This window comes from Crotalus tigris, unplaced genomic scaffold (assembly GCF_016545835.1).
Source record: "Crotalus tigris isolate CLP2741 ecotype Arizona unplaced genomic scaffold, ASM1654583v1 scf7180000017564.2150845, whole genome shotgun sequence".
Classification (NCBI taxonomy): Eukaryota; Metazoa; Chordata; class Lepidosauria; order Squamata; family Viperidae; genus Crotalus; species Crotalus tigris.
This window is the reverse complement of record NW_024096475.1, coordinates 1,701,712-1,715,810: the sequence shown is the minus strand read 5'-3', so window position 1 is coordinate 1,715,810 and position 14,099 is coordinate 1,701,712. Positions and strand designations below refer to the sequence as shown.

General features: G+C 39.7%; 1 protein-coding gene across 3 annotated transcripts in view; it reads left to right on the top strand.

The window, feature by feature from the left end:
- Positions 1-14,099, top strand: part of TMEM170B (transmembrane protein 170B) — a 70,012-nt gene that overhangs the window by 34,576 nt on the left and 21,337 nt on the right. Inside the window, exon 4 of one of the 3 annotated variants that reach the window (XR_005557446.1) lies at positions 2,901-3,209. The gene's annotated coding sequence lies outside the window, so the exon portion shown is untranslated. Of the gene's footprint in view, positions 1-2,900; positions 4,412-14,099 lie in introns of those variants that run through there. The other 2 variants (XR_005557445.1, XR_005557444.1) reach the window with 2 other exon arrangements.

Here is a 14,099-nt window from a genome sequence, read left to right as displayed (position 1 = left end):
AATGGAGTAGCCTGCCTTACATAGCTTGAGGATGATTTCCATAGATGAGGAACCTAGTAATATGTAGATGCCCTTATCTTAATCTACCAGAGCTTTCGCTTCTTTTGTTCCCAGAAGCTTTAGAAACAGTTTCAGTGGTAAGATGGCTTGAAAAGTATGCAAAAATCAAGCAATGATGCATCGAACATAGTCTTTGTCTAGCCTGAGCACTGTGACCTTGCATCTAAGTGTATAAATGTACAATATTTCCTTTGATGAATGTTGTCACCATATCTTTCTCAGCTTATTTACATTTTGAAAGGCATTCTTGTAAAATTAATGAGAGACAATTTCTCTACTTGGTGCACATAGTAGAAGTTGCCTTCTGTCATGTCAGAAAAACACGTGGAATGTTGCATGTTGGAAAGATCTGCAGCCTTCTTTTCAATCTTCCTTAGTTCCCCCAGTGTTAATTGTTTCTTAATGTCTGGATGACTAAGGCAATTGCTTTATCAATTTCTTACATGCTTATCGTACTCAATAAGCATTCAGAGCTCTTCAAGAAATAATATTTGTATTGTATTGAATGGATTTGACTATTCACAGGGTGCAGAAACAAACCACAGGCATAGCCATTTCACTTTGGAAAACAAATCTCAAATAAAAATTCTAGTACTCTCCTGGTGGAGGAAATGGCTAATAAAAAAATAAAAAGCAAAATACCACTAAAGTGCTTAGCAATAATTCAGTTCTCCCAGTAGGGCAATAGAAGAGGTTTTAATGCAATCTTCCATCTGCAGCCTGGAGAGCAATAGAATGCTGGAATGTTTTTCAATTTGTTATTATAAAGTTTTGTGTTACATAGATGGGCCAATAATGCTAACACAAGATTAGAGAAATAATTAGAATGATGCAAAAATAGTTCATCTTCAGAATCTTTTAATCAGTGTAGGTTTTCCAGAATATTAAAGTTCTTCCGGACAACATGCTTCTTTACTTCTGGCCAACCACAGTAAATACTTATGCTAGCTAAGGCCCATGAACTTATAACATTCCTAGATAATTATTCAAGAAGGTAATTACATTAGGAACATGATTTTGACAAAACGAAGCACATCTCCATAAAGTATAACTAATGGTGCATATTTAATAGAAACATTAACACAATAGTCTGCTTTTCTGAGGCCAAGAAAATGAAAAGAGTGGTCAGAATTGGTCTTTGATTTGTTTTAGATGTGTCCTGAGTTTGATAGTCTTCCAAACCACCAGTTACATTCTGTTTTGCTGGGATTAAGTCATAGTCATAACCTATCCAATTCCTCACAGCCTTTGGACCTAAACTAAAACTAAATACCTTCTTTTGAAAATCATCATGGCTAGAGTTCACACATCAGATGTGGTTTGGTTAAAAAATAATAATGAAAGCTCAAAGAATGTAAGCTACAAAATGGCAGACAGGATGTAAGATACAAAATGACAGGCACTGGTTAAAACAAAACCAAAAAAGAGCAAACGAGGCCGTAATTCCTCTTCTAAAATGAAAAAAGTTCAACAATTAAGTTTAAAAAAAGGTCAGGCAATCTAGTGTCTGTTGATATATTGGTGCCCCAGATTCCCCCCCACTGGTATATTTATTAGTATATTAGTCTTCTTAATCAGATTATTTCATTTCAGAATACAATAAATTCGGGCATCCTAAAAAGGAAAACATCAATCTCTATATTTACTATTCCTATTTTATGTGTGCCTTATTCAAGCCTTCTTCATATAATACGTATACATATACATAATATAGGTTCTTGGGAAGGACTCGTTGCAAATGAAGACCAGCACCAGCTAAAGAACTGGCAGCTGTGATTTCATGCTATTGTATATAACAATATTTTTTTAAAATAAAAAATGCCTTAGCCCCATCCCACCTCGATTATTGCAATACACTTTGGCTGCCTTTGAAAACCACTGGATGTTGCAACTGGCTTAAAATACAGTGAAGCAGATATTTATGGGCAAACCTTGGTATGTCCATAGTACTTCATTATTTTTCATGCTTCTATGGTTACCTGCTGGTTTCTGGGTGTGACTCAGGTTGCTGATTCCCATTTATAAAACCTTTTATAGCTTAGGGCCAGGTTACTGGACTGCCTGTCTCCTGAAGATCTGCTTGTTCCACTGGATCCCACCAGAATTGTCATTCTCAGTGGTCCTTTCATCAACTGATGCCAAGTGATGGGGCCCAGCAAACAGGCCTTCTCTATCACAGTACCCACCCTGTGGAACAGATCAACTCCTAAAATTGGGATAGCCCTAACTATATTGGTCTTTCATAAAGTTTTAAAGACCAGGCTGTTTCCTTAGGCATGTGGTCAGTGTTGAATAAGTCCAACTGTAGGAAGTGTGGGACTATATCAGTTAGCAACTTCAGTTGCTGGTTTGTTCTGATGTTTTGATATGGGCTTTTTGTTTTGTTTTGTTTTGTTCCAATGATTGTTTTTAAATTATGTGGTGCCCAGAATTACTTTGAATTGGGCAACCTTACGAAATGAATGAATGAATGAATGAATGAATGAATGAATGAATGAATGAATGAATGAATATAAATGTATACCCCTGGCTCAAAAAGCTGGCCTGTATTGCAACTTCCCAGGAGTTTAATAGTCCCAGGTAGATAACAAATATGGAAAGTTGTCCACCTTTCGATATCAGAAATGTGTGACAAACTATCCTTATCTTTACAAAGAATGCATGTTGGTGTTCAGAACAGCAGATTATATTCCAGGGCAAGGTTGTTTCGAGAGTTTGAATCAGGCTAGTTTTACTCCAAATCCAAATGATTTCACCCACAAATGTATTCTATTTGTTGAGTTGGTATTAAAATGCTCATTTAAGTTTGGTATTACTGTTTGCTATACTTTTTTGAGCAGATAACAAAGAACGTTTCCTTGCTCCAGGAAGGAAGTAGACTACAGAGCAAAGTTGGGTTGACAGAAAGAGCTGCCAGCGTAATGATGAACTGCCTCTCAGTTTCTTTGCTTCTTTGCTTCTTTGAAGCCATGAACATTTGCTGAACAAAGAGTGGGAGGAAACTGCATAAATTGTAGCTGCAAGATGAGACAAAGTCAGCCTCTCCAAGAATATGGGGAAAACCGAAGATTTCCAGCATTTCCGGCAATGACCTTAATCCTGAATGAAGAAAAAAAAACACATCCATGTTCCAACCTTGGAAGAGCAAGGTATATTGGTTTGTATTGGAATATCTCAACCTTTCTCTTTAGTTTGAAGGTTCTGCTGGGGGGAATTAAATCTCCCTCAGGCATATATTTCAGACTGATTTATGCATCGTGCCCACACAATGTATTGCTCACATTTACAAGCTTGGGAAACATCTGATAGAACAGGAACACGCCAATGGCAAAGGCCATCAAATTTTAAATCCAAGCATCCTGAGGGCATCATATTTATCTCTGGGAAAGCACACTGCAGGTGGTTGAATTTGATTTGATAAGATGTACGCGGTACATAGTCTTGATCCATGGTGTGAATTTCATTAGTTGGTGTACAGTAGCTGTGACAAAAGAGAGACCACCATCTGTAGCCAAATAGTCATGCAGGTGTGTATGCGTATGTCTTTTTGATTCTCTTGATTAAATTAACAAATAACAATTTGCAATAAATATTTTTAGGAGTTGCTACGTGTAAAAAAGATGTAACTTGCCAACTATCTATGGCTATCCAACGAAGCAGTAAGAAATAGTGAAAGGAGGGGTGTGTATCTTCCTTTCTCTGAAGCATTTTTTTTTTTGGCACTTCTGGAATGTGACCCATTGTTATTGCAGTTGCTTAAATCAAGCCTTTGGTTTATCGTATAGTCCAGGCTTATGAATAATTTCCCTGGGGGATGGGGCAGCATTCTTAATTTGTACGGCGTCTCTTGGTCAGCCGGCAGCATTTAAGTTCTTGTCCTCTTAGTATCCTGTTGTGGTGTATGACCTTCTGTTCCCCCTCTCAGATTCAGGCTGCTATTGAACAAAATGCCTTAGCTCAGGAAAGTCTCATATGGTGCCTGGTAAGAAAAAAATAGGGCTGGTGTTGGGATATTTCAATTATACTTGTGTGCGCATATACATTCACACATATATTCGCAAACATGTGGTCCTGCTTGAGCAAAAAGAAAGCAGATTCCTGTTTTGGAAGGTTTGATGATCCAGAATAATTTTACACACATGCAGAACCTAACAGGTGGAAGAAAAGCACCTGTGCTACCTGCACAAAGAGGAAGCATACAAGCATCTTCTCTTGAAATTCGCTCCGAAAGCCTTCAGCCTTTTGGCTTTGAAATGAAGAAAAATTACAGTTATTTATATATTATTATATACTCACTAGAGAAGAGCCTAATGCTGGGAAAGATTGAGGGCAATAGAAGAAGGGGACGACAGAGAATGAGGTGGCTGGATGGAGTCACTGAAGCAGTTAGATGTGAGCTTAAATGGACTCCAGAATATGGTAGAGGACAGGAAGGGCTAGAGCAGTGGTTCTCAACCTGTGGGTCGGGACCCCATTTGGGGTCGAACGACCATTTCACGGGGGTTGCCAAACAAGGCTGTCTGCCATTTTTTCCCCCTTTTCTTCGGCCACGCCCCTGGCACCTGGTGATGTATAAGTGGTTGGGGATCACCACAACATGGGGAACTGTATTATGGGGTCGCGGCATTAGAAAGGTTGAGAACCACTGCCTAGAGGAACGTCGTCCATGGGGTTGCGATAGGTCGGACACAACTTCTCAACTAACAATAACAAATATATTGAGATATTGAGATAGCCAGCCAGCCAGCCAGCCAGATAGACAGACATAGAGAGAGTACTGTGGTCAGTGTTCAAATCAATTAAAGTGGATCATATAATATAACATATAAATACTGAGAACTAGCATAATGACTGATATTGTATCACATTAGCACAGTGCCCATAATAATGAAATTTGTTACTTGTTATGCTTTTGCTTCTCTGGAATAGGATCTTCGTCTGTTTTTTTAATGGTTGCTGTTTTACCACTACTCTCCCCATTTTCAAAAGTAACCCTAATCCTTAGATTCTTCAGCCACGGAATTTTTCCTTAGTATCATCTTCCCTTCTTTTCCTATACCTCATGAATGCAAATTCCCTCTTCTGCGTATTTGCTGACTTAAGCTGCACTCCTGAAGTCATTAATCTATAAATTCAGCGAAGCTTATTTTGTTACAGGTATTCATAATATAAGATGTTTAAAATAAGATTGCCAGTCTATGTGATGGATTGGGGTAGGCTAAACTAGCCATAAATAAATACAGATAACTTTTGCATATGTTTTTTCTGTCTAAAATCAACTTATATTATTTGAACATTAGCAAGTGTCATATCTTGTGGTCCATACCCATGGACAAAAACGTGCTTTTGGAGCTAACTTTATAATTCCTTCTTTGTTGTGACAGTTGAAGAAACTCATTAAAAATAGCTGATTCTGCAGAACAAACAGTGCCTAAGTCTATTGTATACATCTATTAAGAGGTCCTGTAGAAAAATGGCTACTTATACAAAAGTTGACATATTTTTGGAGATAGAAGGACATCTGGCATTACTTTCCAGAACCCCCTTCAAAACCACAATGGAGACCTGATTTAATTTAATTTAATCATGAATATAACCTCCATATTGGTTAAAACATCAGGCTTAATGCCAAATATTAATATCACCAAGTATAATAAATATTTTGACCATGATTCAGTAAGCATAATTAGGCATGTAAAACTGATATTATACATCAGTACACATGGCGTATACACATAGAGTGTATATCAGAATACACAGTATACAGTGTGCACATTTTTAATGTGTGCCAGTGTGTTCACAGAAAAAGTGTCAATAAAGATTATCTTACCTCATCTCATCTTATCATGTTATCCTATACCAGTGGTGGCGAACCTATGACACGGGTGCCAGAGGCGGCACTCAGAACCCTCTTTGTGGGCACATGTGCTGTTGCTCTAGCCTTGCCTCCCCCTGTGACCCCCTCCTCTCCAGCAGCCCCCCTGAAGGAGAGTCCCCCTAAGCATGGCCCACGCGGAGCAGCACAGCCAAGGACATGGCAGTCAGGCAGCATAGACAAGACTCTGCCCTCACACCCCATTGTGCACAGTTGATGCTGCAGGGCGCAGGCAGAGGGCGTGACCGCCATAGTGCTGCTGGGCTGCCTGGGCGATCTGGAGCGGGCCCTGGAGACGGTGAGTGGCCCTGTGGGCAGGCAGGGCAAGGGATGGGGAGCAGAGCTGGGGTGGGGCAGGGGGTGGAGTGGGGGTGAGATGAGTTTTTGGGCACTCGATCTCTAAAAGGTTTGCCATCACTATCCTATACACACAAACAGGTCTAAGTAAATTCCTGGGTGAGTAGGGATTCCCTGGAATCCTTAACTCCTTATTTTTAAAAACATTTATAATAAAGAGATAACTATTGTATGTCTAATATCATCATCATCCCCAAGAAAAATATAGGTTCCCAAAGAAGGGGCTTGGAATCTGAAATCAGGGAACGCTGATCTACAGGAAAGCTTGCATGGTTCTAGCATGCTTTTTGCAAGAATGAATCAGGCAAAAGGAAAAAAAAACAAGGCTGCTCCACACAGCAGAGTTCAGCATTTCTCAAGCTGTGTGTTTGATCCAGATGAAGCCTCCTTGTTTGGGTTTATCCCGCTTGCTTGAAGGAGAAGTTGGAAGCAAATGGCCTGAAGATACAGCATGTTGAAGAAGTTACAGTTTAAAGATGGGTGTAAAGGAGGAGAAGGAGAAGACATTTGTTGCCCTGTTCTAATGAAATTAATCTGCCCTCCAGAAAACAGTGATGATTGAGATATGTTGTGGCTGTGAAGAGCTGACCCTGGTGATTTGCAGCTTTTTATAGTGGGCTCCAGGCAGAAATTTGACCATCTTTGCCCTGGCGAGGTATCCGCCTTAGGCTCACAAATTGGTGGACAAGCAAGGACAGGTGCTTAAGTTAAATATAATCCCCACCATGTTATCTGCCAAACTACTAGACCTAAGGCACGTTTCAGCCACAGGGAGTCAGGGGTGCCCATTCTTTCTTAATTTGTTTGAAAGAGAAGCCCTGGTACTGATGGGGGAAGAGGAAAGGCTGCTGCAGCAGCTGTTCCCAAGGCAGAAGGAACCCCCGTGACCTCACGGATGCTGCTGCGACACGCTAATCCACTGACAAAAACAGTTGCAAGCTGTTCCCTCTGCTTTTCAGCCAGTGAGGGAGTGAACACGTTGGAACAGTGTTTGTCAACTTTGTCAACTTTAAGAAGATGGGACTCCAACTGCCAGATTTCTCCAGATATCTGAAAGTTGCCAAGGTTGAGAAAGACTGCACTGGAGTATTAAAAGGGGTTTCCCAGAGTTCCCCCCCCCCAGAAAATGTCCAATGAACATACCCACTGTTTTTGACAGAGGCATCTGCAGGGGTCAAAAAAGGCAACTTGATAGCCACGAGCACACAACAATCACTTAAATATGAGCCAGCAGTGTGCTGCAGCTGCCAAAAAGGCCAACACAATGCTAGGCTGCATTAACAGAGGGATAGAATCAAGTTCACGTGACATATTAATACCACTTTACAATGCCTTGGTAAGGCTACACTTGGAATACTGCATCCAGTTTTGGTCACCGCAATGTAAAAAAGATGCTGAGACTCTAGAAAGAATACAGAGAAGAGTAACAAAGATGATTTAAGAGACTGGAGGCTAAAGCATATAAGGAAAGGCTGCTGGAATTGGATATGTCTAGTTTAATGAGGAGAAGGATGAGGGGGGACATGATAGCAGTGTTCCAATATCTCAGGGGCTGCCACAAAGAAGAGGGAGTCAAGCTATTTTCCAAGGCGCCTGAAGGCAGGACAAGAAGCAATGGATGGAAAATAATCAAGGAGAGAAGCAACCTAGAACTAAGGAGAAATTTCCTGACAGTTAAAAAATTAACCAGTGGAACAACCTGCCTCCAGAGCTGGTGAATGCTCCAACACTGGAAGTTTTTAAGAAGAGACTGGACGGCCATTTGTCTGAAATGGTATGGGGTTTTCTGCCTGAGCAGGGGGTTGGACCAGATGACCTCCAAGGTCCCTTCCAACTTTATTATTATTATTATGTGTGTTTAGATAGGCATGATGTGTGTTCTCTGCAGAGCCAAGAGCTGAAGAAGGAATGGTAGTCATGCTGCTTCCTTTTGTGAGACCAGATCCCAACTTTAAGCAAAGCAAAGCAAAAACAACCAACTATCGGATATTACACAATGTATATTTTATTTTATGGTACATTTATAGTATATGCCGTTCTATAACAGAAATGTTAAACTCACTTATGATACTGTCATTGTTATAGTAGTTATTATTTTTTGCAATTATGGTGAATGTTAGGATTTTTTTTGCCTGAAGTATTTCAACACCTTAAGTCATTTTTAGGTGACAAGTACAGGTAGTCCTCAACCGATCACCACAATGGAGCCCAACATTTCTAAGCGAGACAGTTTTTAAGTGACTTTTGCCCCATTTTACGACCTTTCTGGCCACAGTTGTTAAGTGAATCACTGCAGGTGTTAAGTTAGTAACATGGTTGTTAAGTGAATTTGGCTTCCCCATTGACTTGGCTTGCAAAAAAAGTGATCATGTGACCCTGGGGACACTGCAACCGTCATTAGTATGAGTCACTTGCCAAAGGTCCTAATTTTGATCACGTGACTGTGGGTATGCTGCAACAGTTGTGTGAGAAATGGTCATAAGTCTCTTTTTCCAGTGCCGTTGTAACTTCAAACAGTCATTAAATGAATGGTTGTAAATCGAGGACAACCTGTAATGCTGCCTTTTGGAATCATTTTTATTTCCTTCTGAATAAGGTCTGAACATTGTAATTTATATAATGCCCTACCAAGGCATCTGCACTCTTCTTCAATAAAAACCAGGACAATGTTAGGACGAGATCTACCAGCTGACTCTTCATGGTCTCTTGTCACCATTACTTGTTCCAGAATGCACGTCATGAAGACTTCCAAATTCCAGGGACAAGTTTCATAATGGAGTTGCCAATCTCCCTTCCTTTTTTTAAAGCAAAAAATTAAATGAAAACTTCAGGCAAACTTCCCTTTAAATCTGACCATTTATCCTTTACGTTTGCTTAGTCCAGAGGTAGGCAACCTTGGCTCTTTTATGACTCGTGGACTTCAACTCCCAGAATTCCTGAGCCAGCCATGAGTCATAAAAGAGCCAAGGTTGCCTATCCCTGGCTTAGTCTGAAAGGGTAAGTTGCAAGAAACATCAAAGGATAGCTTTATATAAAAGAAAACAAATGTGTCCTAATTTAGAAGGCAATTTCCCAGAAGTTGAACTAGATTTTTGCCCTGAATGGAATGTGAAATCTTATATTGTTACTTGGTATTTGTATTGCTATCTCTTTCAGAAGATTGGTTGAACAATCATAGTAGCTAAAATTATACAGGGATAATGCTTTTGACCTTCAGACTAGAGTCTGCAAGTAGAAATTTTAATTGAAAAAAGCCGATTAAGTGTTCTGATATCCCAGACCAAATAAAATGTAAAGGGTCAACGACCACTCATCATGTGGAATGAAACATGCATGTTCAGTCAGATGAACAGCTACTCTATTTACAACACGATTAGCAACATTTTAGAATAAAAGAAATGGATAAATTATCTTTTCATTTTGGCTCTACTGAAATTTTTAAGAGCAAACTTTGGCATTTAAAAAATTCTCCTGTCTCCATCAAGCTTTTCTTTTGTCTGACTGGAAAGGATAACAAAGGTCAAGACCTTCAAATTATCTTGTATTATTTCTTTGGTACAGGATGAGTTCGGTTAGAGATAACATTCAGCCCGATATTCAGAGCTTTGAAAGTGCAACACAATGAATTCTTGCTAGGAACAATCCAGTTTGTCAGTCTCCGGGATGCTCCTGTCTATCAAATTCTATATTTTCCAATACCAGGAAATGCCCTTACCAGATTATATTGCTAGAAAGATAAAACTTTATTTAGTTGTCCAGATGGTACTGTCACAGCAGGTTGGCTATAAATACTGCCAAATTAAATTGGCAACGACATCTCTCTAATGCATGGAATGAATTTTTGCCTAATGGGTTTTGTTTGACTTAATGAACTTTACAGTCAGACCAGAATGGTGGATTCCAACCTCTAAATTTTGCTAGCTCACAACAGAGACTCCCTGATTGGATCCACGTATATTATTTAATCCATTTAATATCCAGTATATGTTTTATATTATATTTAGCCAGAATATTATTTTGTTTTTCAGGCCTTTTCATCTCTTATTTACTTTTATAAGTAACTCAAGGCAGGGAACAGAAATAATATTTCTTCTTCTACCTATTTTCCTCACAACAGGTGTGAGGTGTGATGGGATCTGCACATGTAGAAGGAGGGGGGGGGAGAGGGAAGGGAATCCCAGTAGGAGCACTGTAGTTTCCCAGAGAAGAAGCAGTACATTCCAGAGAGAAGCCCAAATTAAGAGACTGTGTAATCCCAAGTGGGACGGGGGTGGGAGAAAAAGGTCCAAGGTAGGCACAACCTAGAATCCCTCAGGATATATCTACAGATAGTCCTCAACTTATGACTTTGTTTGTTGGAAGGTCACAACAGGTGATCACATGCAATATATATATTGATTCTCCATGAATGTAAGCATACTGTATTTCTTCAATAGTTCAGGATGGACAAGATACCACAGCATGTGATAATATCTCAGCACTTACTTATTTGAAAAGAAGGCAATTCAAATTCAAAACAATGTTCATGAAAATGAAGAATAATAACAAAAATTAGATAAAGAGGTTTTATCCTATGCCCAGCTTCCCCAACCTAGATTTTTCACCTTCAGCTGAAACCAGTTCATATTTCTTTTTACCCATAAATGAAAGTATGTCACACTGTGAGTGGGTCTGTATTGCCAGAAGCGAGAGTCAAAAAAGAGCATAGCCAAGTAACAAAAAAAAGCATTAATAACCGCTGTTTAAGAGAGTAAGATACCTGCAAAATAAGATACTCATGTACTATACAAAATTAATATCCCATTTACAAAGATTAATCATTTCCTATTTCGATATAAATTATTCTTGCACACACTTGCTTTGCCAAACAGCAGCTGATCTATTCAGATATATCTTTTTTGACAGATTTTTTTTAGCTATCTAGAAACATTTTGATTATAACAAGTGGCATGTTGTAATTAAAGATAATAATAATAATAATAATAATAATAATAATAATAATAATAATAATAATAATAATGATGATGATGTTGGAAGGGACCTTGGAGGTCATCAAGTCCAACCCCCTGCTCAGGCAGGAAACCCTATACCATTTCAGACAAATGGTCGTCCAGTCTCTTCTTAAAAACTTCCAGTGTTGGAGCATTCACCACTTCTGGAGGCAGATTGTTCCACTGGTTAATTGTTCTAATTGTCAGGAAGTTTCTCCTTAGCCTCCAGTCCCCTAATCATCTTTGTTGCTCTTCTCTGTATTCTTTCTAGAGTCTCAACATCTTTTTTACATCATGGTGACCAAAACTGGATGCAGTATTCCAAGTGTGGCCTTACCAAGGCATTGTAAAGTGGTATTAATACTTCACATGATCTTGATTCTATCCCTCTGTTAATGCAGCCCAGCACTGTGTTGGCCTTTTTGGCAGTTGCAGCACACTGCTGGCTCATATTTAAGTGATTGTCCACTAGGACTCCAAGGTCCCTCTCACAGTTACTTCTATTGAGCAAGGTACCCCCTATACTATACCTGTACATTTGGTTTTTCTTGCCTAAGTGTAGAACCTTACTTTTTTCACCATTGAATTTCATTTTGTTAGATAGCGCCCAGTGTTCAAGTCTGTCCAGATCCTCCTGTATCCTCAGCCTGTCTTCTGGAGTGTTGGCTATTCCTGCCAGTTTGGTGTTGCCTGCAAATTTGATTTCTCCATCTATCCCCTTGTCCAAATCATTGATGAAGATGTTGAAGAGCACTGGGCCCAGAACAGAGCCCTGGGGCACCCCACTACACACTTCCCTCCATGTAGATGCGGTTTCATTGAGGACCACACACTGAGTACGGCCGGTCAGCCAGCTACAGATCCATCTGGTGGTGATGCTGTCTAACCCACATTTTTCTATCTTATCAAGTATGTTAAATTTATCATGAATGTTAAATTATCCCATTGATTTTTATCAGATGGTACTTAAATAAACTCCTAGGTATATTGATGGAATCAATGAAAACTTGTATTCCTTGTCAGGTTTGTGGCTGGTACCTATGCCTAAAATATTCCTTTCTTTGAAATTTGCTATTTTCAGTTATGCGCAGTTCAGGGGCTCTACAGTGATCGGCCCAATTAATTCATCTATATTCCAACTGCAACTTTTCCTCCTTGCCAGAGTTGATGCAATTTCGGGGTGGAGGGAAACCATGGTGGCACTGATGCTCAACACAATAATTATCACTAACATCTCCTAGAAAAGTTGCAAACGTGGCTTAGAATATCCCGAGGCAGCAATCCTCTCTCCTTCACACATCGTCACACACGAGAATACAGTAATCAGGGAAATATGTGTTAGTTATTTAGCAAAAGGGTCAAATCCATTTAACTGGCATTACATTCTCGCTGTAATAACAATAGCAGGAAACCTGGGAGAGAAAGGGACCGCTTAGTTGGCTTCTGCCTGCAAGCCTCTAGCACAGGGTTGTTGAAAGAGCTGGCAGGACTTCAGCTGCTTTCTGTTTCTTTGTGCCGAAATACCGTGATTTGTTCGAATACAATGGTAGACCCTGGGGCTTCAAGCCAACAGGAACCGCTTTTTTATGGTGAAAAAAAAATGGCCAGGTAAACTGTGCTTGGCTGCATGCTGTCACATTTGTTTGAAAAGGAGGTATATAAATCTGTATTACCTTTCGGAAAACATGTTCAAAATAAATGCACAAGTTAAACATCTGCATGAATAGATAGAAGTTTTGGACCGCTTGCGTTAATCTGGGCAGTGAGTTTCCCTGCATTCATTTCTTTAAAAATGCAGATGCATCCATCTGATAGCCTCTGGTTTCCTGAAATATTTGGAGAAATTACATTCACAGCCTAAAAGCTATATTGCCCAATTGTAAATAGAACTTCTGTTTTTGCCATCCTATTCTATTATTCGGGTCTGACATATGCTGTAACCAAAGTTACGTTTCTTATTAAACAGGTATTTAAAACGCTCCCAGTAAAAGCAATACACTTAAAAATATTTAACTCTGACTGGATCACACTCATTTTTCTTCTTAGAAAAATGGCATGAATAGATTAAGAGTTGGAAAGGACCTTGCAGGTCATCTAGTCCACACACCCCCGCCCAATCAGGAGACCCTACACCATTTCTGATAGATGGCAGTCCAGTCTCTTCTTGAAAACCTCCAATGATGAAGCTCCCACAACTTCTGAAGGCAAGCTGTTCCATTGGTTGATTGTTCTCACTATCAGAAAATTTCTCCTTATTTCTAGGTTCAGTCTCTCCTTGATCAGTTTCCATCCATTATTGCTTGTCTCGCTTTCAGGTGTTTTGGAAAATAAGTTGACCCCCTCCTCTCTGTGAAAGCCCCTCAAATATTGGAACTCTGCTATCATGTCTTCCCTAGTCCTTCTCTTCAACTCATGCCCGGTTCCTGTAACTGTTCCTCATATGTTTTAGCCTCCAGTCCCCTAATAATTTTTGTTGCTCTTCTCTGCACTCTTTCTACAGTCTCAACATCATTTTTTATATTGTGGAGACCAAAACTGGATGCAGTACTCTAGGTGTGGTCTTACTAAGACTTTATAGAGTGGTATTAGTACCACACGTGATCTTGATTGAATCCCTCTGTTAATGCAATTTAGGATTGCATTGGCTTTCTTGACTGCTGCCAAGATATTTGGCAGCAGTCAAATATCCATGGGATTTATTTTACATGTACACCAGTTGCTCCCTCTTGGGAGCCTGAGGCATTGTACAATGAGATAGGAGAGCATGGAGGATGTTAAAGCTTATGTCATGAATTCCCAGCCACTGCAGAGTTAAG